Here is a 27480-nt window from a genome sequence, read left to right as displayed (position 1 = left end):
ATGAGGTCATGGGAATAGTTTAACACAAGTTAGTAAGTGTTCATAGATAAGTAGTAACCTGGCAAGCAATCTCAGAAAATACTGCTCTCACTATTTTTAATCAAGGATACAATATGAAAGTCAGTACTTTTTTTAAAAGGGCATCTTACTTGAAAACAACAGTGGAACAGTGTTGGGAAGGTAAGCCGTCCGGGTTGGAAGGCACTCAAAACACAACTGGGGAAGAGCTGCCTCCTCAAATAGAGTCTACCTTAATAACGTGGATGGAGTCAAGCTCTCAGGACCTTCGTTTGTAGATGTGACAGGACTCAAAATGAGAAGGAACAGTTGCAAACATACGTTAATATTCGGAATGTGGAATATACAAAGTATGAATCTAGGAAAATTGGAAGTCGTCAAGAATGAAATGGAATACATAAACATCAATATCCTAGGCATTAGTGAGCTGAAATGTACTGGTATTGGCTGTTCTGAATTGGACAATCATATGGTCTACTATGCCGGGAATGACAAATTGAAGGGGAATGGTGTCGCGTTCATCATCAAAAAGAACATTTCAAGTACTATCCTGAAGTATGACACTGTCAGTGACAGGATCATATCCATACACTTACAAGGAAGACCAGTTAAAAGGACTATTATTCAAATTTACACACCAGCCACTAAGGCCAAAGAAGAAGAAATTCATGATTTTTACTAACTTCTGCAGTCTGAAATCGATCAAACATGCAATCGAGATGCATTGATAATTACTGGTGATTGGAATGCGAAAGCTGGAAACAAAAGAGAAGGATCAATAGTTGGAAAACATGGCCTCGGTGACAAAAACGATGCTGGAGATCACATGATAGAATTTTGCAAGACCAAGGACTTTTTCATCACAAATACCTTTTTCTAACAACATAAACAGCAACTATAAATATGGACCTCGCCAGGTAGAATACACAGGATTCAAAATGACTACATCTGTGGAAAGAGACGATGAGAAAGGTCAATGTTATCAGTCAGAACAAGGCCAGGAGCCAACTGTGGAACAGATCATCAACTGCTCATATGCAAGCTCAAGGTGAAGTTGAAGAAAATTAGAACAAGTCCATGAGAGCCAAAGTACGACCTCAAGAATATCCCACCTGAATTTAGAGACCATCTCAAAAATAGATTTGATGCAGTGAACACTAATGACCAAAGACCAGACGAGTTGTGGAATGACATCAAGGACATCATATATGAAGAAAGCAAGAGGTCATTAAAAAGATTAGGAAGAAAGAAATGATGAAAATGGATGTCAGAAGAGACTCTGAAATTTGCTCTTAGATGTAGAGTAGCTAAAGCAAAAGGAAGAAATGATGAAGGAAAAGAGCTGAACAGAAGATTTCAAAGTGCAGCATAAGAAGACAAAACAAACTATTATAATGACACATGCAAAGAGCTGGAGACAGAAAACCAAAAAGGAAGAACATGCTTGGCATTCTCAAGCTGAAAGAACTGAAGAAAAAATTCAAGCCTTGAGTTGCAATACTGAAGGATTCTACAGGGAAAATACTAAAGAATTTCATTTTACTTGGATCCACAATCAAAGCCCATGGAAGCAACAGTCAAGAAATCAAAGGACACATTGCACTGGGCAAATCTGCTGCAAAAGTTCTCTTTAACGTGTCAAAAAAACAAAGATGCCACTTTAAGGTCTAACGTGTGCCTGATGGAAGTCACAGTGTTTTCAATTACCTCATAAGCATGTGAAAGCTAGACAAGGAATAAGGAAGGCCGAAGAGGAATGGACTGCCAGAAGAATAACAAATCTGTCTTGGAACAAGTATAGCCAGAATGCTCCTCAGAAACAAGGATGGCGATACTTCATCTCACATACTTCGGACTTGTTGGAAGGGACCAGTCACTGAAGGGCATCATGCCTGGTAAAGTAGAGGGTCAGCAAAAAAGAGGAAGACCCTCAAGAAGACGGAGCTGTCGTGGCACAGTGGTTAACTATTTGGCTGCTAACTAAAAAGTCAGCAGTTTGAATCCACCAGTGGCTCCTTGGAAACGCTATGGGGCAGTTCTACTCTGTCCTATAGGGTGGCTATGAGTCAGAATCCACTCGATGGCAACGGGGTTTTTTTTTTTTTCTCAAGGAGATGGATTGGCACAGTGGCTACAACAATGGGCTCAAGCATAACAAGGATTTTAAGTATGGCACAGGACTGGGCAGTGTTTCATTCTGTTGTACATAGGGTTGCTATAGTCGAAACCAACTCCAGAGCCCCTAACAACATGAAACACTCCACACTTTTTAAGCAGTATGAAAAGAGGCTCACTTGCGAATCAGTTTATCTACCTATCTTGTAAAACAAGAGAGTAGTACTGGATATTAACAAAGAGTTCTTAAGGCTAGTCACACTGTATCTCTTTTAAATAAAATAACTAGGATGATAACGCAGTGAAATGGACAAACTGATTTCTACAAAGCAGCTGGAAGTCTATCATATCTTGAGTTTTAAGTGTGGCTAAGTAATTCTATCAATAAGTAAAAAAGGTCTGTCTGAGTAAAGTTTATTCTCAGTTTTAAAGTGGAATTGATTGAACCTAAGAGAAGCTCAAAAAAAAAAAAACACACATATAACTTTGTTTAGGTGAAAAATAATTACTTATATATAAAAAAGATAAAACCAAAACCAAACCCACTGTCATCGAGTTGATTCTGACACACAGCAACCCTGTATGACACAGTAGAACTGCCCCACAGGGTTTCAAGGAGCGGCTGATGGACTCGAACTGACAACCTTTTTGTTAGGAGCCAAGCTCTTACCACTGAGCCACCAGGGCTCCGTAAGAAAGATGGTTGGAACTGATTTCCAGTAGCGATAAAATATTCCAAATTGTTTACCACTCTTATGCTATCATAATAATACAGTTAAACATTTGGATATCTATTTATAACACGGCTGCTTCTGACTTGAATTGATAACCCTTAATATCTAATATAGGGTTTTTTTTTTTTTTTTTATAAGTCGGAATCGACTCGACGGCACTGGGTTTTTTTTTTTTTGATATCTAATAAAACCTAACAATACCTCATTCTGAGTTTCTTAAGGTCAAAGACTCTGACTTGAAAGTTTACATACTCCCACGGCCTTGCACCCAATCTGGCACATAGTAGATACTGAATTATCATTTGGTGAATGAATGGTATAAAGTCCAATATTTCAACCTTCAATCTATATTAAACTTCTCATCTAACCATAATTCCAAATTCTTTTAATACTAGATATGGGAAAAAAAGTTATTATTAGCAAGCCTCAAACTTTCCTTCCAAAGCCACCTATTTTCATATGAAGGTAAAAGAGCTTACAGTCTTTTTCTCATAAGCCTCTTAATACAGTATCCATTAAAATGCTATGTAGGATGCTTTACTACATCTCATGTTGGTTTATACTTACAGCAAATGTTAGTTTTACTGTCTTACTGGTTTGTATGGCTCCAAAGGGAATGTGTTTAAGAAACTCCAAAAAAACAGAGTATATGAAAGTGATAATATTTAAAGTTGAAAAGCTGTTAAACTTGCCAAACATAGCACTAGAGTATAAGATACTTAAGAGGCAGAAAGTAATACAACGAGTATCTATTTGCCCATCACCCAACTTAATATACAGCTGATGCCTCCACACGCACTTCTGCCAGGTGACATCCTCATCTTAACTCTTCCGTGAACCAGTTATTTTCTGGTTTGTGTTTTTTGTTGATACCATGTGTTTTCATGAATGGAAGCACTCTGAATCATTATATGTGTCTGAATTTTTGGTAGGTAGTGTGGATTTCTGTTGTTGTTGTTGTTACCCCCTCCTACAAGTCAACCCCAAGTGTTTAACGGTACATATGAAATACCACTAATTATATCCCAGAGTCTCCACCAGGATCTACTGGTATGTATGTGTAACAAATGAAAATTTTCAAAATTTCTAATTTTCCAACCAAAATTTCAGACACCTCATATAATGCCCTGTAAAAACAGTAATTTGCGGCACATGCCCGTTTCCTCAGTTTCAAACAATGTAAAGGCCGCTGTCCCGTGGCAGCACGCACTGTCAGTGGTGCAGCAGCTTCCCAATAAACCTTTAAACCAAACCAAACCCAGTGCCGTAGAGTCGATTCCGACTCATAGCGATGCTATAGGACACAGTAGAACTGTGCCATAGAGTTTCCAAGGAGCGCCTGGAGGATTCGAACTGCCGACCCTTTGGTTAGCGGTGTAGCACTTAACCACTATGCCACCAAGGTTTCCAATAAATCTTTAGAGGCAGAAAAAATACTTGGTCCCTAGAGGTAACTGCAATCACAAAAGGGTTAAATTTGTTACATGTATATTACATCCCTTTATTCAATTAAGCTGTGATATAAAATACACTCTTGAATTTAGGTTGTCAGTATTTCATTTAGAATTTATGTATCTATGTTCATAAGTAGAATTACGCTATAATTTTTCTTTCTTTTACTGTCCTTATCTGGTTTGGGTACCCAGGTTATACTAGACTCATTAGATGGATTGGGGAGATGGGAGATTTCTTTCTCTCTCTTTTGCTGGAAAACAATTTAGAACACCTTATCTGAAAATTATCTAGATCTGTCTTACTTGCTTCTTTGCTTGCTTGGTAGACTTTTGAAAAAAACTAATAAATTTCTTTATGATATGACTTCTATTTCTTCTTGGGTCAGTTTTGGGAAATTAAATTTTCCAGAAAATTTTCCATTTCTGCTAAAACGTTAACAATTATTCTATTTAGAGAGTTAGCATTAAAGTGACTTTTCTTTTTGATTTATTTCTTCTATCTTTCTGTAGAGTCTGGATTTTTTTTTTTAACAACATATGTTAAGTTTACTACAAGAAAAATGGTTATTTCTAAGTTAAGTTATATCTATTTAAGTTTAAATATCAATAATCTACCCACTGCCAAGGCCTAATATTAAGACATGGCTTGTCAGATATTTTGTCTTGTTTCTAGAGTAAACACCAATATGAGTTTAATTTGCCATACTTTCCTTTCTAATAAAAAGCAAAGTTCAAAACTGCAGCTATCCTATTTTCCAGAAATGTCATATTTCTAGCTTCCTATTAAAATGCATCATAAAAGTTGAAGCAACTTCTCCCTAGCTCAGTGATTTTATGGACAAGAACACCACGTTATCCATATTTTGGGTCCTTTGACTTTTTAGCAGTATTCACAAACACTAGTTAAGCTTCAGCAACTACCACAAACTGTAACCTTAAATTATCACTTGGAAAACACTGCCACCTCCTGGCTTTTATAACAAATTGCATCAAAGACTACTACATTTTACATTTTCTGGGCACCACGAAAAACAGACAAACTGAAAGGCCACAATGAACACTGCCAAAAGAGTAAACCGAAAATAATGCTGAAGCCTGAAAAGAAAAGGAATAAACCTAAAGATGAGAATGTATTCAAGTTGCATGTGAGGATGCTGCAGTAGGGGCCTCAAAGGTTTAACCACAAAATTACCATCCATAATTTGAGACATGGCAGAGGCTCAGAAACTGGCAGTAGACCAATTTGCAAACACGAATCCATGTGGTCTCTGTCAGATTCCAACACATTTCTTGATAATCTCTTAATACACACCTGTGACCATGACGGAGAAAAACAAACATCTTGCCTTTTAGAAAGAGGGTGCTCTTTCACATCTGTGTAGCAATACAGCATAAACCTTACAAAAAGTGGCTCTGACCTAGTGTTTACATTTAGCTGTGTGACACTGGGTAAGTTATTTAACCAGTTACTAAGTCTTAATTTTCTCTTCCACAAACTGATGATAATATCACCTGCACATGCCAGGGTTCTTTTAAGGATTAAATACGACTGATAATCCATTACGAGTGCACAGCACACAGCATGTGCTCATTTTGCTATGGGTCAAAAATGGACCAAAGAATTACATGGAATCACAGGTGGTTGAATATTGTGACCAAATAGTATTATTTAACTGATGAAAAACTTGAGAACAGTCACAGCAACAGATGGAAAAAAACAAGATAATAAACAGCAGGCAGGGGTCAGCAACCTACAACCAGTAGGTCAGCTGTCTGCTTTGTGGAAACAAGTTTTACTGTAATACATCCGAGTTCATGCATTTACGTTTTTACGTGATTATGCAAATACACTGAATAGGTGTAACAGAGACTGTATAATCTGCAAGCTCATCTGTACCTTTAAGAATTTAACACTGATTGAACACAGAACTACCATCTGATCCAGCAATCCCAATCCTAGGTATATTCCTAGAAGAAGTAAACGCAGGAATGCAAACAGAAACCTATACACCAATATTCACAGCAGCACTTTTCACAATAGCCAAAAGACAGAAACAACCGAAATGTCCAACAGATAAATAGATAAACAAACAGTAGGACATACACACAATGGAATATTACTCAGCCATAAACAGAAATGAAGTCCTGATGCATGTCCCAACATGTATGAACCTTTGAGTAGATGATTTTGAGCAAAATAAGTCAGTTGTAAAAGGACAAATACTGTATGTTCTCACTTACATGAAATAAGCAAATACATAGAAACCAAAGATTATTAGTGGTTACCAGGAGTGGGAGAGAAGGGAACAGGGAAAGTTTTTGCTTAGAAGGCAGTGAGTTTGTTAATGGTGGTGGAATGATTTCGAAAAGGACAGTGAGAATGGATGCACAACTTGAAGAATGTAATCAAATTAAATCGTACATGTAAAAATTACTGAGTTGGCATATCTTTTATGTATATTTTCTCGACAAAAAATTCTAACACTAATAATATTGTTGTTAGATGCCACTGAGTCGATTCCGACTCATAAAAACCCTATGCACAACAGAATGAAACACTGCCCAGTCCTGAGCCATCCTCACAATTGTTATTATTCTTGAACCCACTGTTGCAGCCACTGTGTCAATTCATCCGGTTGAGGGTCCTCCTCTTTTTTGCTGACCCTCTACCAAGCACGATGTCCTTTTCCAGGGACGGATCCCTCCTGATAACATGTCCAAAGTATGTGAGACATAGTCTCATCATCCTTGCTTCTAAGGAGCATTCTGGTTGTACTTCTTCCAAGACAGATTTGTTCATCCTTTTGGCAGTCCATGGTATAGTCAATATTCTTCACCAACACCACAATTCAAAGGCATCAATTCTTCTTTGGTCTTCCTTATTCACTGTCCAGCTTTCATATGCATATGAGGCAACTGAAAACACCATGTATTAGGTCAGGCGCACCTTAGTCCTCAAGGTGACATCCTTGCTTTTCAACACTTTAAAGAGGTCTTTTGCAGCCAATATGTCCAATGCAATGCATCTTTTGATTTCTTGACTGCTGCTTCCATGCTTCCACGGGTGTCGATTGTGGATCCAAGTAAAATGAATCCTTGACAACCTCAATCTTTTCTCCATTTATCATGATGTTGCTCATTAGTCCAGTTGTGAGGATTTCTGTTTTCTTTATGTTGCGGTGTCATCTATACTGAAGGCTGTGGTCTTTGATCTTCATCAGTAAGTACTTCAAGTCCTCTTCACTTTCAGCAAGCAAGGTTGTCATCTGCCTAATGCAGGTTGTTAATGAGTCTTCCTCCAATCTTGATGCCCATTCTTCATGCAGTCCAATTTCTCAGATTATTTGCTCAGCATACAGATTGACTAGGTATGGTGAAAGGATACAACCCTGACATATACCTTTCCCGACTTTAAATCATGCAGTATCCCCTTCTTCTGTTAGAACAACTGCCTCTTGATCCATGTAAGATTCCTCATGAGCACAATTAAGTGTTCCAGAATTCCCATTCTGCACAATGTTATCCATAATTTGTTATGATCCACACAGTCGAATGGCTCAGCATACTCAGTAAAACACAGGTAAAAATCTTTCTGGTATTCTCTGCTTTCAGCCAGGATCCATGTGACATCAGCAATGCTATCCCTGGTTCCATGTCCTTTCTAAATCCAGCTTGAGTTTCTGGCAGTTCTCTGTCAATATACTGTTACAGTCGCTTTTGAATGATCTTCAGCAAAAATTTCCCTACCTGTGACATTAATGATATTGTTTGATATTTTCCACATTCAGTTGGATCACCTTTCTTTGGTATGGGCACAAATATGGATCTCTTCCAGTTGGTTGGCCACGTAGCTGGCTTCAGAATTTTCTTGGCATAGACAAGCGAGCACTTACAGCGCTGCATCTGATTGTTGAAACAGCTCAATTGGTATTCTGTCGAGTCCCGGAGCCTTGTTCTTTGCCAACGCCTTCGGTGCAGCCAGGATTTCCTCCTTGAGTACCATTAGTTCCTGATCACATGTTACCTCCTGAAATAGTTGAACACAGATCAATTCTTTTTTGTATAGTGACTCTGTGTATTCCTTCTATCTTCTTTTGATGCTTCCTGTGTCATTTAATATTTTCCTCATAGAATCCTTCAGTATTGCAACTCGAAGCTTGAATTTCATCTTCAGTTCTTTCAGCTGGAGAAATGCTGAGCATGTTCTTCCCTTTTGGTTTTCTATCTCCAGATCTTTGAACATATCGTTATAATACTTTGTCTTCTCGAGTAGCCCTTTCAAATCTTCTGTTTGACTCTTTTACTTCATCATTTTTTCCTTTCGCTTTAGCTATTTGAAGTTCAAAAGTAAGTTTCAGAGTCTCTTCTGACATCCATTTAGGTCTTTTCTTTCTCTCCTGTCTTTTTAATGACCTCTTGCTTTCTTCATGTATGATATCCTTGATGTCATTCCACAACTTCTCTGCTCTTTGGTCATTAGTGTTTAACGCATCAAATCTATTTTTGAGATGGTCTCTAAATTCAGGTGGGATATACTCAAGGTTGTACTTTGGCTCTCTTGGACTTGTTCTAATTTTCTTCAATTTCAATTTGAACTTGCATATGAGTAACTGATGGTCTGATCCGCTGTCAGCTCCTGGCCTTGTCCTGACTGATGATATTGAGCTTTTGCATTGTCTCTCCCCACAGATGTAGTAGATTTGATTCCTGTGTATTTCATCTGGTGAGGTCCATGTGTATAGTCACCGTTTATGTTAGTGAGAAAAGGTATCTGCAATGAAGAAGTCGTTGATCTTGCAAAATTCTATCATGCCATCTCTGGCATCATTTCTATCACCAAGGCCATATTTTCCAACTACCAATCCTTCTTCTTTGTTTCCAACTTTCTCATTCCAATCCCCAGTATTTATCAGTACATCCTGACTGCATGTTCGCTCAATTTCAGACTGCAGAAGTTGGTAAAAATCTTCAATTTCTTCATCTTTGGCCTTAGTGGTTGGTGCATACATTTAAACAACAGTTACATTAACTGGTCTTCCTTGTAGGTGTACTGATATTATCCTATCACTGACAGCGGTGTACTTCAGGCTAGGTCTTGAAATTTTTTTTGATGATGAATGCAACTCCATTTCTCTTCAAGGTGTCATTCCTAGCATAGTAGACCATACGACTGTCCGATTAAAATGACCAATACCAGCTCATTTCAGCTCACTAGTGCCTAGGATATTGATGTTTATTAGTTCCATTTCATTTTTGATGACTTCCAATTTTCCTAGATTCATACTTCGTACATTCCACATTCCAACTATTAAATGGATGTTTGCAACTATTTTTTCTCATTTGGAATTGTCTGTCCCCACAAGTGTGTCAGTTTGTTGTATTGTGGAGGCTTGCGTGTTGCTGTGATGCCAGGAGCTATGCAACGGATATTCAAATACCAGCAGGGTCACCCATGGTGGATGGGTTTCAGCTGAACTTTCAGACTAAAACAGACTAGGAGGAGGGGCCCGGCAGTCTACTTCTGAAAAGAATTAGCCAGTGAGACCTTATGAATTGCAGCGGAACATTGTCTATATAGTGCCAGAAGATGAGCCCCTCAGGTTGGAAGGTACTCAGAAGACGACTGGGGAAGAGCTGCCTCCTCAAAGCAGAGTCAATCTTAATGACGTGGATGGAGTTACACTTTCGGGACCTTCATTTGCTGATATGGCACAACTCAACACTGACAATAAAAAGCCCAATTTTTATTAAAACGAATAAAACATCTATATAACATGACTCTTGATTGGAGCCTGGTTTGAATAAACAAGCTATAAGCAATATTTGATGGAAATCTGAGTATGGAAACTGAGCAACAGATGATATTATTGTTAGTTTTGTTAGTTGGGAATAGGTAAAATCACTATACAAACAAATGTCATTACTTTTTAGACACGGATAATGAACTATTCAGGGAGAATGTTATGTCTATAACATACTTTAAAATATCAGTATCTTTCACTATCTGTACTCAGGAACAAATAGATATGTATAAAGTGTCAGATGAATATCTCACTATCAGATCTCAACACTGGAATCAAACAATCTATTCTGAGGTACAGAAGGGACTGGGATAATAAGGTATAATTGTATTTTACGCAAAAAAAAATGCCATGTTACTGCTTCATCTTCTAGTAACTGTTAAATTTAGATCACAGACATGAGTGTTCATTACGCTACTCTCTTTACTTTCCTATTTTCTGAAAATTTCCATAATAATAATTTTTAAAAGCTGTATAAGAAAGAGATTCTACAATAGGTCATACGAAGACAACACCGTCTTAATTGTATTATTTTTTTAAAAATTATATTACTTAAAAAAAAAATACAAGTGTCCAGACCAAAAGAAGTAATAGTCCCTCTACTACTGAAACATCTAGAATGTTTAGTTCCTGAATTCATTAAAGAGGGCACTGATATCGAGATATCCAAAGGAAAATAGGATGGTAAAGGATATCAAAATAGTTGTGTTAAGAAAGTCTCAAGACATTTAGCCCAAACAAGGAAAGATAGTAGTTGTTCTCAAATAGCTGAATAAAAAGGAAATTGAGAGAACCGATTAAAGTCACATGGAAGCAGATCTCTTGAAGCCACACAAAAAACAAATAGCTACATCACAAAGTAGTGGGCTCTACAGAGGTTAAGTGACCAAAAAAAAAAAGGGGGGGGAGGGGGCTAGTTAACTAACTAGCATTTAGGAATGTTATGACATGAATCTTCTATTAGGTAGGAGATAGTTTCTAATTAGATCCTATCTAATTCTAAATCCCAGGATTCTAACACCTAAGTCGAGGACACAGTGTAGACAAATTTACAAATTATATACTGAGTCTTCATTTTCAATCTAGAACTATTATCCTAGTTTAATTAAATTAACATCCCAATTCTGAACTTCTCACTTTCCCTTCAATATGCACTGGTGTTCAAAGAGGCAATAAAGGGAGGAAGTTAGAGGCACTATGGGGTAAACGGCACAGGTAGACACATAAAACTGCAAAACCTTTACACTTATTTGGCAGGGTGGCATTCTATCATGAGGACACTTCTATGCATAACCCAAGGGCTTATATTTTAGGAGCCTGCTGGTGGGCTGGCATTTTTGTAGTCTAGCCACATGAAGAAAATATTGTAGGTCTGGCCACAAAAAAAAAAAAAAAAAAAAAAAACCACCTACACTGTATAAAATATTTAACAATAAGTAAATGAAAAGTATTTGACATACAAAACCACCATCACATTAAGTTAAACAGAAAGTTATACTATCTTCACTACATATAGCTCATCTACTACCTTTAAGACAAGCTATAGCAATTCTGAAGACTGAAAACACAAGTAGGGTTCATGTGAATAACTTGCATCAAAGGAGTTGTTACATTTTTTTAATCTCTATCAAGGGAGCTGCTAAGATACTAGTTTTTACAGAAATTAATTAATAATGACAACTCTGAGGGTTCCCAACAATTATTTAAAAAAAAAAAAAAACTGGAAAAGAAGAGCATATTTTATGCTTTGGGCAATAAAAATTTTGTGATAGTGCCTATCAAGTGGTGGCGGAAGACTTAAATGATGCTGATTTTCTGAATGAGGAAAGGATAAGTTTAATGGTTTACATGCTTATTAAAAAGTTCTCGTTGAAAAAATGAAGTATTTCACAATGTAAGAATGCATAATCTAATATCATTCCGTATTAACAATGTTTAAACAGTAGGATACTTGAGTTTTACTATTCAATATATACTAAAATATATTTATAAAATATGAAAACTTGCACGCTGACAGAGTAGACACAGATCCTAATTAAAGCTATATGGCAATGAGCTAGATCTGAAGTGCTCCTTCCCTCATGTGTAAAACAGACAATCATATTTCCTTCACATGATGCTCTTGAGGGATTAATGAGCACCTCACAAATTACAACATGCCCCACTAATGTAATGCCGTATTAGTCGAAGCTAACATAAATATTAAGGAGCCCTGGTGACACAATGGTTAAGAACTCAGCTGCTAACTGAAAGGTCTGCTGTTTGAACCCACCAGCCACGCCTAGGGAGAAAAGACCTGGTCATCTGCTCCCCTAAAGATTTCAGCCTAGGAAACTTTATGGGGCAGTTCTACTCTGTCCTATAGGGTCGTTATGAGTCAGAATCGACTTGACAGCACATAACAACAGCATAAACATTAATTTTAACTAAAGCACTTTTGTGAATAACAAGAGAAAAAAGGTGTTTCTTACATAACACACCTTTAAATTTGAGGATTCAAACTCAAAGTGGGAAATCTGGCATACTGATTCCTTGTTATGTAAAAGCAAAACTCATTTTGGATAGATTTCTTAGTATTTCAAATAAATGGTGTTTATTTACGATTAAAAAAAAATAGTATGTCTTTTTTGATTACATGAAACATTCCAGAAAAAAAAAAAGTCACCCATAATCCTACTAGTGAAAATCATTGTTAAGATTTTGGTAAATATTAGGCCAGTTTTTGGTTTTTGTTTGTTTTTTCCTGTGTTCATATATAAACAGGTTTTTAGCCTGCTAAATCCATATATGTATCTGTACATATTAAACACAATTGGGATCATATGTGTACGCTGTCCTTTCTAGTCAATCACAGATTTAATAAAAATATTTGCCAATCTGAGATATAAAAAAAGCAGTATTGAATTGATTTTCTTTGAATACTGACGGCGAACTTTTCCAATATTGCTAACAGTTTGTATTTCCTCCTGTCTCATATCCTTTGTTCATTTCCCTTCTGAGATTTCTTACTGATTTATAAAAACTCTTATAGAAAGAACATTAACCCTTGGCCTGCTTATGCTATTACTTCTAAGGAAAATGTTCTATCCCCACTTTTACACCTAACAAGCTCATTCCTATTTGTCCTATGGCTCAGCATCACCTTCATTCAATCAATTCCATAACAATGCACTGGAACTCTTACTAAGTATCAGGCCCCATGCTAGGGGCCTAGAAGTAGTTCTGGTAGAGGGAACGACAGGTGTTCTCAGCTCTGAGGTGCATTCAGCTTATGAACTGTTCAGAACTGAGGGAGGGCTAACATGGCAAGTGTGAAAAGGAAAGTAGCATAAGACTAGGCTGGAGAGGCGGAGAGGTGTCAAATCATGCTGGGTCTTCTAGGGCATGTTGAGGTTTTTCACATTTACCCCAAGAGCAATGGCAAGCCAAAAGAGATTTTAAAGCAAGAAATGACACGATGTATTTGCATTTTTAAAATATATTACCACCACTTCTACAATGGGAGAATGGACTGGAAGATAAAAATGGGTAAGAAACCCAGTCAGGCCTAGTACAGCAGTCCTGTGCAAGATGGCAACAGCGCAGACTAGAGTACTGATGGAGACAGAAAGAAGTGGGCAGAAGACACATTTTTAGGAGCCAGAGTGAACAGAGTTTGGGGATGAGAATAAAGGAGCTAGAGGATGACTCCAAGTTTATGACCCGGGATATTTAGTGAGATAGGAAATGCTAGAAGGAGAGCAGGTTTGCAAGTGAAATGGGATGAGAGGAAAGTGGGAGAGGGGACAATTGAAGGATTCAGTTTTGGACATGTTGAACTGAAGGAACTTGTGAGCCATTCAAGAGGAGATACAGAGTAATTAGATAAGAGTCATAGCTCGGGACATATTTAGGCCTAGGTTGGAGATGAAAATTTGGAAACCTTAGTTTCTACACCCTAGAAGGGTAGAGAAAGTAATTAAAACCGTCATGTGTGAAATAAAAAATCTGCGGAACCAAGAAACAGAATTTCCAAGACTAAGCCGGAATGTCCCTATTCTCAGCTCTATTACCATGTTACTATGCATATCCCTATCACAGCATTTTTCCATACCTGTGCTACAGTGACATTTATATATGTCCTCTTGGCAGACAATACTTAAATATGTCTCCTTGGTAGACAACAAATTCCTCAGAAGCATGATCAAATCTTACTTATTTTTGTACTCCAGCCTTAGCATAGTTCCCAAGGCAGTATACACATTCAGTATGTCGAGCTTGTTAACTTGAGATTTTTAAAAAGCAATTCATTTTCTTTCTCTCTTACACACACACAGACACACACACACACACATTATAAACTAAAGCAGCCAGACTCTGGAGTAGAGTGCTTGAGCTACCACTTGGGAGCTGTATGACCTTGGATTAGTTACTTAACACCTTTGTGCCTCAATGTCCTCATCTGTAAAATAAGGCAGATAACAGTACATATTGCAGAATGTTGTGAAAACTCATATAAAACACTTAGGACAGTACTTGGTACACAGTAAGCATTCAAATTTAGCTATTCTCATTGTCACTATTATCTCATTTATTCATCTTTCATGCATAGAAAAATGTTCAAAAATGGAAAGAACTTCAAGAGTGGATTTTTTAAAAATCCCCAACAATAACAAAACCATTTCAAATCAAAACAAAGTTTTCTTTGTTATTGTTGACTGTGTTGTTTTATTCTTTTGGGGGGGAGGAGGAGGAGGAAGGAGCATGGGGAGAGACAAGGAAAAAGAAAGAATCTATTACACCAAAACCAGTTGCTGGTAAGTCAACTACGACTTGTGACCACTGGTGTGCGCCACAGAAGAACTAGAACTGCGCTCCATAGGGCTTTCGATGGCTGATTTTTTGGTCTTTCTTCCAAGGTGCCTCTGGGTGGACTGGAACCACCAATCCTTTTGATGAGCAAGCAGCCCAATGTATTAACCCTTTTATCACCCAGGGATTGACCAAGTCTATTACATATTACAAGAGATATTTTGCTAAATTTACTTAGCTAGGTAGCTGCAAAAAAAAAAAAAAAAAAAAAGGGATAATTAGAAGTACCACAGATTTGGATATGAAGTTCAAACAAAAGTTTATATACGTTCATTTCAATTAAATTACAAGGTATCAGTTTTCTGGAGCAGGTCTTACATGTGTACCTATCTTCCCATATTATCGACTACTATTTTAAAAATCTTTAGAATATTTTATGTCTTTATAAACAATGCTGATATTTGTCCTAAGTTAGCCATACTACGTGACAATGATTTGTGAGGCTCGTTCAGCCATTAAGCTGATACTAATAAAAGAGCATAATTTTCAAAGGTTATTATTAGTTGAAATTGCCTTGATGGCAACTGTTGTATTTTCACTTGCAAGTATATATGTTAATTCATTACGTAGCTAACAGACCAAATAAATCCTCTTTCAGCTTCTGGTTGGTGTCAGGGCTGGCATGCATAAAGGTCAAACTTCTTTGTACTCTGATTTTATGGCAAAGGTGTTAAGACAGGATTCAAACTTGAACAGTTGACACCTAAATCAAAAATTCAGTCAAATGGAAACACTACAAGATGAAAATAATAACAGGTAAAATTTCCTATTTTGAGTTTCCCCTCAACTGCTTTTTACAAGTTTACCCTTTATATAAAATATCTGTTCTAGTACAGATGATCTGTTTAAGGTCTAAGTCATGCATGAATGCCATTTTAAGAAAAAGAGGGTAATATTATGAAAGTAGCTACTTGGGAAACAATGCACAAAGTTTAAACTTTTCTGGTTACAAAACAGTAAAAAAAAAGTCACAAATGCAACATATGTAAAGCAGACAGGATTATAATACAAGTACTGTTCACATGTAAGCACCACTAGTTAATTTTATTTTACTCGGAACTGGTCAGACCTTTAATTAAGGGCTGTGTTACTCAAAAGATATAAATATGGAGAAGTTGGCCAGAGAGCTAAAGAAAGACACACTATTTTTTTTAATTGAAAGCTAAGTCCTGTAAGATAGACTAAAGAACACAGACTTAAAACTAGTATCGCTATAAGGTGAGTAATCTGATTAAGAACATACATGTAAAACAAAAGAAATGAGTTTTTGGACTGGAACACTGAATCTTAACTATTAGGAAAAAAGATAAAACAAACAGAATAAAAACTGATTTGGGACAAGACTCTAGTAATGGTGGGTTTTTGGTTTTTTTTTTTTTAATTTCAAGATATATCTAATGGGCAACCAGTTGAGAACCACTCAGTTGAAATGTCACAATAGGTCATCAAAATAATAGAATTTTCTTTTCAGTAGGTCCTTAAAATTGAATATATTTTAACATCAGGGCTGTTTATCATAGAGAACATCCAGATTTCTACACTGTTTACCATATCTTGTTCTCTCAACTCTGATCTACGTGCTGAATTACTACATTCTGCCTCTTCACAGTACTGAAATGTTACAAATGAATGGCTCATTGCTAAACCCAACGGCACAGCTGAAGCTCTCTCCTGCTGGACTTCTCCAGAGTATACAGTAATAGATAGTCTGATTCTCAAAATTCTCCCTCACGACTCCCCATCCTTGGCTTCTGAGGTAGCTTTCCTGGCTTCTCTGCCCATCTCAAATACTTCTGTCTGCTCCTTACTCCTTAAAAATCAGAAGCTCTTAATTTGAAGTCCACCGCAGTCCCTGAAAAGTTCAAGGTCAGATTCCAGAGGTCTAGGAACCCCATGGAATTATATACACACAAATTTTACACAAATCTGTATGTGTACCTGAGGAAGCTACTGTTCTCTTCATATTCTCAAAGGGGTTTAAGATCCCTGAAATGTCATAAGTCACTGCCTTAAATTCTCTTGCTCTTTTTTTTCCCCCCTCTTGCTCTTTAAGCTTTTCAGGTTTCAAGAATCATCAATAAATTTATGGGTCCCACATCAGTTCTGACCTATCAGGGACCTGAATTCATATGCCCTATGGTCTATTACCTATATTCATGAAATTACACCAATACACCCAAAACGTAAGTCATTAATCCCCTCCAAAATACTTGTTCTATCTTTTGATTCCTACTTTTGGTTCATTTAATGTCATCCAAAACTCACTCACCTGAACGAGAAATTTCAGAATCACCCTTCATTTCTTCTTTTTCCCCTACACCCAGTTAACTTCTAATCTAGCCTCTTTTCTGCATCCAAAGCATCACTGTTTTATTTCAGGCTCTCTCACACGTCATTTCAGCTATGGCCTCCTAATGGAACTCTCTGCTTAATGTCTCCTCCATCTAGTCCATCTACCAAATAGCTACCACAATTAGCTTCCTCACTGTGTTATGCCCTGCTTGAAGAAACATCTCTTGGCTCTCTTAGGCAGACAAAACAGAATCTCATCTGCTTGACTGGCATTGCAGTGTGCTTCACAATGTCTGCAACCTTCCTTTCATAACCCAGTCTTCCACTTTCAACACCCCTTAACACTCTCAACTTCTTACCACCTTCTGACAATAGCAGGCCCTTTCATGACTTTGTCTAGGATGCCCTTTCCTGTTTCAGTGAACAAACTCTTAATCATAATTGCATTCATTCAGTATACAGCTGATGTGGCCCAGGCACTGTGGCTAGACACGAGGAATATAGCTCAGAACTAAATGGTCCTGTAAGCAATCCCAATGGCATTTATGTTCCAGTAAACAGGCAACAAATAAGAAATCAACTAAAATAATTAGAGAATGTCATCTTTGTTACAAAGCAAACAAACAACATGACATTAGATAAACTTTAGGAGGAAGACCCGCAAAGTCCTCTCCACTTGCTCATAAATGGAAAATGATCCTTAAAGTGAGATCTAAGAAAAAGCCAGCCACATGAAAAACTGGAAGAGGAGCACCCCAAGGCAGGGTAGCCCCAAAGCACTCAAGTTTTCCAACAGTATCCTAATCTACTTTCTGGTTATATTCCTTTTTAACGTTCCCGCACCTAACAAGTTATCATTGGTTCTACTTCTGCCCCCAAACTCCTAAAGGGAAAATGACCCAGGAGCTTTTACAAGCACGGAAATGTAATATAATACATTCTGATGTAAGAAAAGAATTATTTTAATGAAAACACACACACAAACTCTCAGCAGTTTTGATATATGGTTCCTTTTCCCTCCCCTAAGAGTTACTCTCCTTTACTTCCCCTCAAGGGTCCTAATTTATCCAAACCCTAAAGCTATTCCATGATCATAGAAGGGCTACCCTGTCAGTCACTCTCAGGATCAACCATCCAATTAAACAGGGTTTTATGATAAAGTTACTATTTTTCTACTTTACAAAGTAAGACTAAAGATATAACACAAGACAAACAAATTAATAATATGGCTCAGAAATCTGAAACTCTTCCAATTTAACAGGCCATAAACAAAACGCCTGGAAAGAACAAGTCAAGAAGCACGTGTTCTTAAAGTATGTACAAAGTTTGCAATATTCAAGTCGTTTTTCCACCATGTAGTGAGGCTGAAGTTTCAAGCTCACTGGCCAGGCAAAGGTTTTCTCTCCTATGCTGATCTGGAGATTTACATTAGCAATACGCTGTGGAGGAAATGACAGAATTATTATTCATATAGCATTTATCTGCCGTGAGCGGTTGACCCATGTCGCAATCGTTACCTCAGGTTCCCCACCCCAACCCAAAACAAAGAGAGAACTGAGTTAAGAAAGCTTGTGAGCCTTTGAGATTAGCACACCAAGTTTGTGTTGAGGAAGGTTTGATAACTGTACCTTCAGCAAGGTTGTGCCTCCTGGGCCACCCTAGCCTGCAACCAGCAAATATCCTGGAATGTGGTCAATTTACCAGCAATGATGACATACTCATTACAACTTCACTAGGCTGTACACGCTTACGTGTAAGTGAAGATACGCAAGCTCACATATCTATAAGCAGGTAAGGAAAAAAGACTTTGTGGGGCAACAAAAGTATCTAGTCGTTTAAAAAAGAATGAGATGGTTCTTGTTCTACAAAATCTAGCTGAGGTATACAACGATAGGCTCTATCTATAAATTTTGACCATGATCATTAACCAAATACCAATCAATCGTCACGTTCACAGTTTTGGGTTACACACTGGCTTTATTATCTTCATAACTGCAGGACAGCAATATCTGTCCCTGATAAAGAGTGTGGTAGAAAGAACACCAGGGAAACATTAACAACATGTTAGGTTTTTGTCTCCAAACAGGCAAGTTTTATTCTGGACAACAATATCAACACCTTAGGGACCTATTTTCCTAAAAATCTCCAACACAGTCTTTCAAAAACAAAAACCACTTCCATCTAGTTGATTCCAACTCATGGTGACCCCATATGTTACAGAGTAGAACTGCTCCATAGAGTTTTCTTGGCTGTAATCTTAACGGAAGCAGGTTGCCAGGCCTCTGTGCTGCTGGGTGGGTTTGAAATGCCAATTTTTCGGTTGGTAGTTAAGCACAAGCCATTTGTGCCACCCAGGAACAACACAGTCCTTAAAATATGTAATATATATATATATATATATTTATTACATAGATGTATATATTTTGGTAAAATTTCCATGATATTTTCCTGTTTTATCTCAATATATTTTATATCCAGAATCCATGATAGCTATGGAAATGATATTAACATACCAATACAAAATCTATTCTGGCCAACCTAGTTGCTCAACTAAATCAATAGTAGCAATTAGACTTCACTCTCTTTAAAAAAGAAAACAAAAGCCACACCTCCAAATGCAAACATATTTGCCAAGCTCTTTAGTTTTGGGAGGCTTATAAAAGCCAACTAAAACAAATATACAAAAACAGCACAACCTAGAAGAAGGAACTATAAAACTTTACCCACGTACATTTAAAACAAAGCATACTTTCAATAATAGTACTTATATGAATTTCTATGACATTTCATAGAAATATATTTCAACTAAAAACCAAGACCTGGAATATTAGCGGAAATAAAGAATAATTTGCAATTAACTTTTGTTTAAGCAGAAACATTTCTTCTTTAGCAAGCGCCCACACAATGAAACTAAAACATCTGAACTTAACTTTAAAGAGTAGCGTAGCTATGACAATAACAGAAACCCTGGTGGCGTAGTGGTTAAGTGCTACAGCTACTAACCCAGAGGTCGGCAGTTTGAATCTGCCAGGTGCTCCTTGGAAACTCTATCGGGCAGTTCTACTCTGTCCTGTAGGGTCGCTATAAGTCAGAATCGACTCGACAGCAGTGGGTTTGGGTGGTTTGTGACAATAACAGCCTAAACAAAGCTATAATTATCAATTTATTTCTGTGATTAGGTAGCCTCAATATTTAGCTTTAGCCTTACCATAAACAAATAATTTAGCAATTCTATACAGTTATTCTTGAGTCACTTGAATTATTGGAGCAGAGCAGCAGTTTCAGCTACTTCTGAAATTACAAAAAAGCTACTATTTAGAACATTTATTGTGACACAGAAACTCAAGTTAAATGGCCTAACGCTGACACTAACAAGTTTCAAGTTTACCATCAATTAAGGTTATACCAGTAAAAAATAGTATCTTCTAAAGAAAGACCAATTCTGCTAGATGAAACCATTGGGGTTGATTTCTTTTATTCAGAAGTATGATAGAGCTAAACAAGCAGTCAAGTCCACAGGGAAATAGCATTTCAATAGCCACAACACAGTGCCAGACCAGGCTTTGTTGGCCTGCCTTTTCCAAGACACAGAGATGTCTCTTTTTACTTAGTCCATCTGCCATAGTGATAACTGGATGCCTTTGTGACAATTGAAAATTAAAACAAAAGTACTCCCCCTTCCAAAACCTACAGGCAGAGATGAGTCTTCCCATAGCCAGTGGTCACAAGGAAAGAATTTCAATGCTTTAGTAAAAAGCCGCTAATGAAAAAGGCAAAGCATTCAAGTGGTCTAACGGTTTACCTTTAATGTACTAACCACTACTAGTACCACTACTGCTGGCACCAGCTAATATTAATTCAACTCTTAATGATGCTAAGCACTATTCTAAATGTTTTGCACTCAATGCTCACAGCAGCCCTATATGGTAGTGCTAATATTAACTCCATATTGCCAAAGAGAAACTGAGGCTCGGGGCAGTTAAATAACTTAAGGCCATCTAGCTAATAAGCAGCATAGCTATGATGCTGCATCAAGGCAACGGGGGCTGTGTTCAGAGTCCATAACCTTTAAAGCTATACTCAACTACACCCAACCCGAATCCCTAGAAAATCTAACTGATTTTGATCTAAACTTCATTCTACCTCACAATGAAAATACTTGTAATTCATCAGGTACGGGGGGTAACATCTGATTCTTTGGAACCATTTAGTTAATGGGAATTTTTTTTTTTTTAACTACTTTTAAGATGTTGGAAGTCAACACCAAATGAGCTTAAAAAAAAAAAAAAAAATTCCATGGACCAATGTCTACGGACAGTTGTCCACCATGCTAGGCACAATCCAGTACTAAAGCCATTCACGCGTGTCCTCAGAAAACTGCCGTTAACAGACCTTCTGATTTTTAGTATTCTTTCTCCATGGTGAAAGTAGCCAATGGCCAAACTTTTGTGCAGCATTTTTTGTGAAATTTTGAAGTGTCATATTGACTCCCATATGAAGACTGATTTTGAACAGTTTCAGAATTCACCTTAAAATGTTTTCTTGACATTTAATAGAGTTCCCAGCAGCATGCTTCCCAACACAAAAATCAGCCATTAAAAATCAAATTAGGAATTTTATTACCTTTTAGTCCTAGGATAAAGGAGTCCTTTAGTGGTACAATAGTTAAGCAGTCGGCTGCTAACCGAAAAGTTGGCAGTTCAAACCCACCCAGCGGCTCCATGGGAGAAAGGCCTGGCAACCTGCTCCTGTAAAAATTACAGCCTAGGAAACCCTATGAGGCAGTTCTACTCTGTCAGATGGAACCAACTCGACAGCATCCGACAACAATGACACACTTTTGGAATCCTGCTTTTTCACACACACTCCCTCTCTCTTCTGAATAAAAGGTTGGTTGTATCACAGGACGAAAATTAAATTTGTCTATGTAGACCGCAAAAACTTTGTTTACATAATCTGTTACCTGTTTGAAGGAGCTCTGGTGGCACAGTGGTTAAGTCCTGATCTGCTAACCAGTCAGCGGTTCAAACCTACCAGCAGCTCCACAGAAGGAAGATGCGGCAATCAGCTTCTGTAAAGATTTACTGCCTTGGAAGCCCTGTGGGGCAGTTCTACTCTGTCCTATAGGATCACTATGAGTCAGAATCGACTCAACAGCAATGTGTTGGGTTTGTTTTTTTTTTGGCATCACACATTTGAAATCTCCTTAAGTGGTAAGCCATTATTTTTACTGTTCTGAATTGGTTAAGAACAAGACCTAATCACATTTGAAGAATTTTTGCTGTTTATAACTTCCATCCCTACAGCCAGGATCAGAAGTTGAAATTTTAGGCATCAAGAATTAGATTTCAAAAAGGTTCCCCTCAGTCTACTGGTTAAGGCCCTCTTTATCGATTCTCCTGAAGTGAAATACATAGATACATATAGATACACACACATCCACATATATAATCTATTAACACCTTAAACTTTAAAACACACACATACACAAGAACATGACGGCAATTCACAGTCCTGGTCCTCGAGGGCCTTCTAATTTAGCAGGCATGTCGAAATTAAGATGATACACAGCAATAACTTCAGTACCAGGCAGTATGTAATAAAGGATCTCAAATTTACAATTGTGTCCTATTTTGTTACCCGTATATAATGTCATTTCTCTGCTATCTACAAGTGCACAAGAAGCATCTGAAGAGAAGCGCCTCTTTGAACCAGCTTTGTACACCTGATATGGTATCACGCATATGAAAGGTGCAACAAATAAGAATATAATTTCAGGTAATCTTTAGTACTTTAAACGTCACAATACAGCTAAATTTTCAAAACACTACAGGTTTTTGACTAAGACATAGTGAAAACATTCTACTATAAAAATAAATTCCTCTAAATCAATTTAAACTTTGTTTTTCATAACAATACTTTCATCCCATGATCTATGATGCAACAGAAGGAAATCAACCCCCTGGTTATTACTGGCCTCCCTCACCTGAATATAGCACTGACACAGTCAACTAGATCATACAATTATCTGCTGATTTTTAAATACTGTCTCACATCCGTAAGAAATAATAGTCTCCAAATATATTCAGCTGTGGATGTTTCATATGTATTTATCCTACTTTACAGTAAATTCTGCATGTTCCATATATGTATACATTCATAAATTTTGATGTGAGAATTTTCACATATATTGTGGAAATAACTTAAAATAGTTCCCTCAAATTTGACAAAGTAATTTTCCAGCTGCAAAATGAACAAAAAAGAATGATTTTTTTTTTTTAACACAAATTACAAAAATCTATGGTTCAACCTAAAACACACAGCAGGCTTTATAATACTTTCACCTTTAAAAAAGTATATTTACAACTACAGTGTTAACACTAGTTTTAGTATTAACTTGGACTTCTAAAAACCCATTCATTCTGAAAAGTTCAATATTTTTGCATGTCTTATTTCAATACAATCTCTTGATTCTCAGGATAAGGCTCTTGCTTGTTGTACTGCACAATCAACAGCTATTCAGAACGAACACAGAACATCTGACATGACCAATCCAATTCTCCAAATAAAGGGGAGAGATACAGATGGAAATGCAACAAAGTAACATTAATGAAAAGTATATACAGGCCAAGGACATATGTTGAAAACTCCGAAAGAAAATAGCATAAAAAATTATTTTGACTGGGACACAATTAAGTAAGGAGAGGAACTAAGACAACACCAAACATTGGAAGTGTTGGGGCGGAGAGCAGGCAGAGCACAAACTGGGCTGTTAACAAAGGCGGAAGCTAGGGGCTTGACTCCCACTCAAACACAGAAGGCAAAGAGGCAATAGGAGATAAAGTCTAGGTGAAGTGAGTTTGATGGCAGTATCTGTTGGCAGTCTCATAAGCACTATGAAAAACCTGTGACCCAACATCCAACAGCCTCAGGGTGGGCATCCCTCAGTATATCCTTCACAGAAGAACAGCTATTAGACTAAGCAACTAAACCAAAAAACAAAACCAAACCCATTGCCATCGAGGTGATCCTGCCTCATAAAAACCAAAAACCAAACCCACTGCCGTCGAGTCGATTCCGACTCATAGCGACCCTATAGGACAGAGTAGAACTGCCCCATAGAGTTTCCAAGGAGTGCCTGGTGGATGTGAACTGCCAACCTCTTGGTTAGCAGCCATAGCACTTAACCACTATGCCACCAGGGTGTCCGAGTCCCGCCTCAAAGATACCCTGTAAGACAGAGTAGAACTGTCCCATAGGTTTCCAAAGAGCAGCTGGTGGATTCGAACTGCCGACCTTTTGGTTACCAGCCTGAGCTTTTAACCACTGTGCCACCAGGGCTTACTCTAAAAATGACAATACTGGGTTTTTCCTCTTAAGAGTCTTAGGCAATTTTAAGGCTCCCAATGGTCACACTTCCCACCCCTGTTAAAGGAAACTGCCCACCTCTTTGCATAGATCTCAGTGTGAGATTAAAAAAGCTTAAAATGAATTTGCCTGAGTTTAAAACTCTGTATTCTCTCACTCAAGAAATCAGTCAACCAATCAAGGGCACATATTAGCAGTCTTAAATTTCTGATACTGATTTTGATGGCAGAAAGTACTAAAAGAGAGGGCTGGGGTAAGGATGACACGTTTTTGCTTAAGAGCAGTCAGGCTTACGAAAAGAGGTAGGAGGCAACCATAAGCTGTTACTGACATGATTGGTTACATGATTTATTCATTTTGTTTTCATCCTTAACTTTTAACTTTATATAAAGAGCTTTGTTCCCACTGAACACAAAAAATGGTGTTACTGTGGTATGTATATGTGCCCTTTTCAGTATCCCACATATAACTAACCTCATTTACTGACCTAGAATGGCTTTGAAAAGTATAAAACCATTAAGCAGTTTGTGATGTAAGGCTTAAAAGAAATAGCAGAAACTGATGAGACCTTAACTGTAAATATCAAACTGTGAATAACTCTTTAAACCAAATAGTGATAAAAGTCCTTTCTAGGTTTGAATGAACTACCCTTTTTCTCAAACTTTCAAAAACTGTAGATTATGCCAGGATGCCTGAACAGTCTTCTCTTTTTCAGTTTTCCGAGGGAACCTGTCATTGCTTCTTCACACAAAAATCACACCAAGTCTGTTCCCTTTTCTTGAACCACTAATTTTAAGGCACTTTTTTTTTTATTTAACTCTACACGAACACACTAGTTAAAGCCAGTGAGGCTTTAGAACTGCAGGTGACAGATGCAGTCAGAGAGCTCACAGATGTGGACTGGAAGCACTTGGAGTCTTACAGCAGTAATCACGCTCAAAATCTGCAGATGCACATCTCGGCAGAAGGAGCAATTTCTAAAATTCGTCCTTCTCTATTAGATTTACTTTTGGGACTATTACTAAGCGCTTTTCCCGACCCTCAACCCTGCTTAGCCCTACCTACAACTTATTTTATCTTCCCCAGTTCCAGATTCTTCTTCGTCAAACCCGATTTTGTTTTTTAAAATACAATAATCAAGTGGGGCTGCTGGTATCGCCAGAACCAGGAACCGACGAAGCTGCTATTCGGAAGCCTTCCCGCCGAGGCAGAGAGGCCGCTGGAAGTTTCCTGAGAAGCAAAGGACCCCCAGCATCTTTACACGGTCCCTCCTGAGTGAGGGGGGCTCCGCAGACAGTCGGGACTCTCCCTTCCCCTGTCTTTCCCGGTTGTGCTTAACAGAAAAATAAAACGCCTCTCTTCTCGCACCGCACCGGCTAGATAACGCTCCCAGCCGGTAAGGCCCCACCCCCACCCCGTTATCCCTAAAGGGATTCCCCAGTAGCGCCCCGTCCTCCTAGGAAGCCGACCCTCCCGGGGCTCGCCGACTGATTTCCCCCACCCCAGCTCCTCCCGTCCAGTCCGTTGCCCCCGCATGCCTCACCCGAACACCGCCCCGGCTCGCACGCCGGCCCCGCGCCCCGCAGCCCAGCACCCGGCACTCAGGCCGCTCCGCCGCACCCCCCCCACCCCCGCCAAGGGTCGCCGACGGGGTTACCGTGGGAAGAGGGGGCTGCGGCAGAGGACGCGGCGGCAGCGCTGCTGCCGGTAACGTCGGACGCGAAGGATAAGCTGGAGGACAAGGATGATGATGAGGCGGGCGCGCTCCCCAGTCTCCATGGAACTCCCGCCCCGGCCGGTTGCTAGGAGCCCCTGAGGCTCGGGCTCCGTCTTTCGGGCTTTGTTGTTCCGGGTACAGGGCAGCCGCTGCTTCCCCGCGACAATAAATAGAGGAGACGCGGGGGAGCATAGAGACGCGCACGAAGGCTAGAGCGCCGCCGGACTGGGCGCTACTCGGTTCCTCGCTAGCCACACATTTCCGGCTCTCACTGTTCCCGTCACTTTCTCCCTCCCCTTCCACTCTGCCTTCCTCCTTGCTGGTCACCGAGCCAGACCCTTCCTGCCGTAGAGCTTGGCCAGGCACGGGTTGGGGGGGCGCTCTAGGGCAGTGGGCTGGACTTTTATTTTTTGCTTGAGAGCTGCTTTAAAAGATTCTGAAAAAAACTGTCTCCCTTGTAGATTTTTAATTGATACCTAAACATATGTACTTAATTTCTGCCGTACAATATGTTATAAACCGGCTTTAATTTTGTCGTCAAAGCCTTAGAATTTTCCCTTTGCTTGTTCAACTTACAGAAAAGGTTCACCATTCAACATAATTGGTAAAGTTAGTCCTGAACAACTAAATGAGACTTGTTTTCCGTCTGAAAAACTTTTTAATTTTTTTCAATTTAAATGCGTTCATTTACGACGTCGCGATAAAAATCTCACTACGGAATTCTAATCCTAGTCCTGAAACCAGTGATAGGGGATAGAAGGATGGATAGGTAGATGGGTGGATAATGCAGGGAACTTCTGCCACATTTTTGCCGCCTGCCCCTTCAGTATTCCTTACGGAACTTCGGTTTGCGGTCAGGTCTCCCTCGGCGCCAGGAGGCACTTCAGAGCCTTTTACACCGGTAGCCAGATGGGGGCGGGAAGGGAGGTGGCAGAGGGCGGCTGCAGGTTGGGCTGGAGAGAGGAGAGGCCAGCAGGCAGGAGAAGCGGTCGGGCTGCTCAGGCCGTCCGGAGTAGGAGGGTGCTCACATGGAAGCTGGGCGTCCAGGATTGAGGCCCTTAACGCGGCTCTGCGCCCTGGAATCACTCGGGGAGAACGCGTAGGGGTGCAGTCTTGCCAGTTTGAACCGC

The 27480-nt window shown here is 38.8% G+C and overlaps 1 protein-coding gene across 1 annotated transcript in view; it reads right to left on the bottom strand.

The window, feature by feature from the left end:
• The window catches only part of TBPL1 (TATA-box binding protein like 1), a 37139-nt gene extending 10734 nt beyond the window's left edge, over positions 1–26405 (bottom strand). Inside the window, exon 1 of the mRNA XM_064291042.1 lies at positions 26291–26405. The gene's annotated coding sequence lies outside the window, so the exon portion shown is untranslated. The remainder of the gene's footprint in view (positions 1–26290) is intronic.
• Positions 26406–27480: the final 1075 nt, after the last annotated feature.

The sequence above is a fragment of the Loxodonta africana genome, chromosome 1, assembly GCF_030014295.1.
Source record: "Loxodonta africana isolate mLoxAfr1 chromosome 1, mLoxAfr1.hap2, whole genome shotgun sequence".
NCBI lineage: Eukaryota > Metazoa > Chordata > Mammalia > Proboscidea > Elephantidae > Loxodonta > Loxodonta africana.
The sequence above is the reverse complement of the archived record's forward strand: the minus strand, read 5'-3'. Positions and strand labels throughout refer to the sequence as shown.